Source organism: Scomber japonicus, chromosome 7, assembly GCF_027409825.1.
Source record: "Scomber japonicus isolate fScoJap1 chromosome 7, fScoJap1.pri, whole genome shotgun sequence".
Classification (NCBI taxonomy): domain Eukaryota; kingdom Metazoa; phylum Chordata; class Actinopteri; order Scombriformes; family Scombridae; genus Scomber; species Scomber japonicus.
Window position 1 is genome coordinate 31,586,373 of NC_070584.1, and position 5,075 is coordinate 31,591,447.

Here is a 5,075-nt window from a genome sequence, read left to right on the forward strand (position 1 = left end):
CTCCTTCTGTCCTTCCTGCTTGCTTTCCTTCATTCTGTCTGCCTGTCCTTCCTGTCATCTTTTCCTTCCTTCCTTCCTACCATCTTTCCTTCCTTCCTTTCCTGTCATCTTTTCCTTCCTTCCTTCCTTCCTACCATCTTTCCATCCTTTCTTCCTTCCCTCCTTCCTTCCATCTTTCCTTCCTCCCTTCTATCCTTCCTGCTTGCTTTCCTTCCTTCCTTCCTGTCATCTTCTCCTTCCTTCCTTCCCTCCTTCCTTCCTTCCTTCCTTCCCTTCCCTTCTAGAACAGGTGAGATAGGAAAAATACACTAAAAGAAATAATAAAATATACGGTTTATAAATGAAGGAAGTGTGTAAATATATAATAATTAGAATCTTACAAGAACTGAAAAGCTAATTGTATTTTCCTCCCTCCTACCTTCCTTCCTCTGTCGTCCTTTCCTCCGTCCTTCCTTCCTTCCTTCCTTCCTTTCTCCAAAAACTCATATTTTGACCTATGTTGATTTTAAAATCGGTGGAAATTCAGACTTAAAAAAAAAATGCAATTTAAGATGCAAGAAAAAGGAAAAGTTTGCTCTGAGTTTCACCGACCTGCTGCTTCCTCACAGATTCATTACAGGAAACTTCTTTTCCTTCCTTTGTCCCTTTCTTCCCTCTTTTCATCCTCCCTTCTGTCCTTCCTGCTTGCTTTCCTTCCCTCCATCTGTTTGTCCATCCTTTCTTTCTTCCTTATATCCTTCCTTCCTTCTGTCATCTTTTCCTTCCTTCCTTCCTTCCTTCCTGTCTTCTTTTCTTCCTCCCATCTCTTTCTTTCCTTCCTTTCTTTCTTCCTTCTTTCCTTTCTTCCTTCTTTCCTTTTCCTTCCTTCCTGCCATCCTTTTCCTTCCTTCCTGCCATCCTTCTTTCTTGTTTTCTTTCCCTTCCTTCCTTCTCCTACCATCTTTCCTTCCTGTCTTCTTTTCCTTCCATCCTTCCTTTCTTCCCTCTTCCCTTCCTCCCATCTCTTTCTTTCTTCCTTATATCCTTCCTTCCTCCCTGCCATCCTTCTTTCTGGTGTTCTTTTCCTTCCTGTCTGTCTGACTGAATTCCCCTTTTAGAAATTTCTTCTAAAAACTTTAAAAAGGTCACATAAAACTTTGTCACATTTTGACCGATGTTGATTTTAAAATCTGTAGAAATTAAGACTTTAAAAAAAAATACAATATAAGATGCAAGAACACCAGAAGAGTTTCACCGACCTGATGCTTCCTCACAGATTCATTACAGGAAACTTCTACAGTTCATAAGAAGCTCGGCCTTCCCGGAGGAACGTCGGCAGTGACGGAGACGGAGACAGAGAGGTAAATCCTCAGCGTTCATTAACATTATATTCACATTCTGTATCTGCTTCTAAAGATCTTCCTCTTCCTCCTCTTCTTCTCTCTGCAGCTTCGGAGCAGCTCGAGGTCAAGGTCAAAGCCAAACAGCTGATTCATGAAAACGATGACATCATGAATCTGAGCACGCTGAGAATCGATGGAGGAACCGAACTTCCTCCGAGACGCTTTTTTAAAAAGGACGATAAATTATTATTGTGATAGAAAATGATGATTTAGTTTATTTACAGAAGTCCAGCTGTGTTGTCATGGATACTGACATGATTTATAAGGGAGATCATTTCTTATAATAATCACTTTTATTTATTCCTTCCTTCCTTCCTCCTTCCCCCTTCCCTCCCTTCCTTCAACCTTTCCTCCCTCCCTCCTTACTCCTTTCCTCCCTCCTTACTCCTTTCCTCCCTCCCTCCCTCCTTCCTTCCTCCCTTCCTTCTCTCCTTACTCCTTCCTTCCTCCCTTCCTTCTTCCCTCCTTTCCTTCCTTCCTCCCTACTTTCCTTCCTCCTTTCCTCCCTCCCTCCCTCCTTACTCCTTTCCTTCCTTCCTTCCCTCCTCCCTCCTTTCCTCCCTCCCTCCCTCCTTACTCCTTTCCTTCCTTCCTTCCCTCCTCCCTCCTTTCCTCCCTCCCTCCCTCCCTCCTTACTCCTTCCTTCCTCCCTCCCTCCCTCATTACTCCTTTTCTTCCTCCCTCCCTCCTTACTACTTTCCTTCCGGTCTTCCTTTCTCCCTTCCTTCCTTCCTTCCTTCTTCCCTCCTTTCCTTCCTTCCTCCCTACTTTCCTTCCTCCTTTCCTCCCTCCCTCCCTCCCTCCTTTTCTTCCTTCCTCCCTACTTTCCTTCCTCCTTTCCTCCCTCCCTCCCTCCTTACTCCTTTTCTTCCTTCCTCCATCCTTTTCTTCCTTCCTTCCTCCTTACTCCTTTTCTTCCTCCCTCCTTACTCCTTTCCTTCCTCCCTCCTTACTCCTTCCCTTCCTCCCTCCTTACTCCTTCCCTTCCTTCCTTCCTCCCTCCTTTCCACCCTAACTCCCTCCTTCCTCCTTTCCTTCCTTTCTTCCTCCCTCCTTTCCTCCCTCCCTCCCTCCCCCTTTCCATCATTAATCATTAATAAAGAGTTTAAGTAATGACTAATTAACATTTTCACCTCATGAGCTCATCAGTATATTAAATAAAATATAAATATAAAACCGTGACGTTAATATCGGATCATTAAAAAGACAAAAAACTCAAAACACACACGAGACACAGAGTAGTTTGCTTTTTTCTTTATTTTTTTTTAGGGTTTTTTTTCTTTTTTTTCTTGAATATTTAAGATTTTTTTCCCTTTTTTCTTGCTATCCCTGCATTTTGGCACTACATACCTAAGGGTGACATGTTAGATTGTTTTTTAAAACAAACGTCTATTCAAAGCCTTCATCTTGTGGCAAGCAAAAAGTATGAATACAGCTAATAAAAATAAAGGTTTACAATTTTTTTTCCTCCTTACTTTACACATAAAATAAAAACACTTTTTTGGACCCCCTCAAAAATGGGGGTATTAAAATATTTGACATTTGTATCACAAATCAATGTAATGAGACAAAAAATAAAACATAAAAACTGTACAAAAATGATAAAATTCATTTTAAAAATCCTTGTGATCAAATGATGTAAAGAGTACATAATGTTGGTTTTTGTTTTACTGACCATGAAACCAGATTTTAAAAGGAGATGCAAATTCACTTCTTCTGTTGGATGAAGTTCAGGTTGACTGGATGTCTGACGTGAGGGACGAGGGGGAAGTTCGGGTTGGGGTGAACCACGGAGCCTGAAGACGTCGGGACGAGAGAGGGAAGAAGAAAGAAAAGAGATCAAACTTACTGAAGGGCAGAAGGAAGAAAGGGACGAAGGATATAAGAAAGAAAGAAGGGAAGGACAGACAGACAGAAGGAAGGAAGGAAAGCAAGCAGGAAGGACAGAAGGGAGGAAGAAAGAGAGGGAAGGAAGGAAGGAAGGAAGGAAGGAAGGAAGGAAGGAAGGAAGGAAGGAAGGAAGGAAGGAAGGAAGGAAGGAAGGAAGGAAAGAAAGAAGCAGGGAAGAAAGGAAAAGAACACCTTCCTTCCTTCCTTTCCTTCCTTCCTTCCTTCCTTTCTTCCTACCATTTTTCCTTCCTTCCTTCCTACCATCTTTTCCTTCCTTCCTTCCTACCATCTTTTCCTTCCTTCCTTCCTTCCAAAACTTTTAAAGGTTGGTTGAGTTTTAATTCAGAAACTTAATAAAGTGAATCAATAGAAGAAAACCTAATCTGATAACTGGGGTTCAAAAGAATCATTTAGTATTAAAGTATTAAAGTCTCATTTAATGTCATGTGATTCATATTACCAGTAAGAAAAATAAATAAATAAATAAATAAATGACTAAATAAATAAATAAATGTAATGACACAAAATTTAAATAAACTAATAATTAAATTAATAAATATAAATAAATTAAACTATTACAAGTAAGAAAAAAAAGAAAAAAGATCTAATAAACGTAGTGAGACAAAATATAATAAATATAATCTCATAAATGAAATAATTAAACAATAAGCAGTTAGAAAAAGGAAAAATGATCTAATAAATGTAATGAGACAAAATCTTATAAATATAAAACTAAAATAATAAATCTAATAATTAAAATAATTAAAATATTACCAATAAGAAAAAAAATGGAAAAGAAATCTAATAAACGTAATGAGACAAAATCTAATAAATCTAATAATTAAAATAATAAATAAATAAAATAAAATATAAAATATAAATAAATAAAAACAATAATAAATAATAATAATAAATATATAAAAATATAAATATTTAAAACACATAAAATAAAAAATAATAATTGCGATTATTTTGACTGATTTTGCAATTGTTATTTGATATTGTGATATATGAAGAAATTAACATTTTTACATACTTTTTTCATTATTATTAAAAAACATATTAAAATGATTATGATGGGATTTTTGTGGAGATCTGTACCAAACAATATATTTTAATGTATTCTTTTTTAAAATCTTTTTCGCTTTATTTTGAAAAGCTTGTCTGCATGTGTTTTTTGTGCTTTTTTTTCATTTTATCCTTTAAAGCACTTTGTAATCTCTGGTTTTGATTGTTAAGTGTTACATAAATAAACATTATTATTATCATAACAGTGAATTTAACATTTTAGTCAAACCTCATGTCTGGTTTCAGCGTTTCTGGTTTGAATCTTTGTGCTTTTACTTGTTTATTAAAAATATTTCACCAAAATAAAAGCCTGTTTTTCATGACATAATTCTCTTTAATAAACCCCCCCCCCCCCCCGTTCATTATGTATATTTACCTTGAGCCACGTAGGGCTTGCTGGGCTGGTAGCCTCCGTTGCCCTGCTGGATGAAGTTCTGGGGCATCCGGTAGGGCCAGGATGGAGACAGAGCGTACTGCGGGGTTTTATTGTGCTCCCATAACCGAGGGCCTTGGTTCACACCCACGAACTGGGTCGGGTGGCCCGAGTCTGAGGAGATAAAACATTAAACACATATATTTAATGTGTTTAGAGCAGAGGGGTCAAACTCATTTTCATTAAAAGGGCCAAATACAGACCAATTAGATCTGATGTGGGCCGGATCATTAACAGGAAGGAAGGAAGGGAGGAAGGAAGGAAGGAAGGAAGGAAGGAAGGGAGGGAGGGAGGGAGGGAGG

General features: G+C 38.0%; 1 long non-coding RNA gene across 1 annotated transcript; it reads right to left on the minus strand.

The window, feature by feature from the left end:
• Positions 1 to 2,621: 2,621 nt before the first annotated feature.
• Positions 2,622 to 4,940, minus strand: LOC128361416 (uncharacterized). Its single transcript, XR_008321583.1, has 2 exons — positions 4,717 to 4,940; positions 2,622 to 3,178 (listed from the first exon to the last, which is right to left on the minus strand). It is a non-coding gene; the product is annotated as an uncharacterized LOC128361416 (long non-coding RNA).
• Between the last annotated feature and the right edge of the window lie 135 nt (positions 4,941 to 5,075).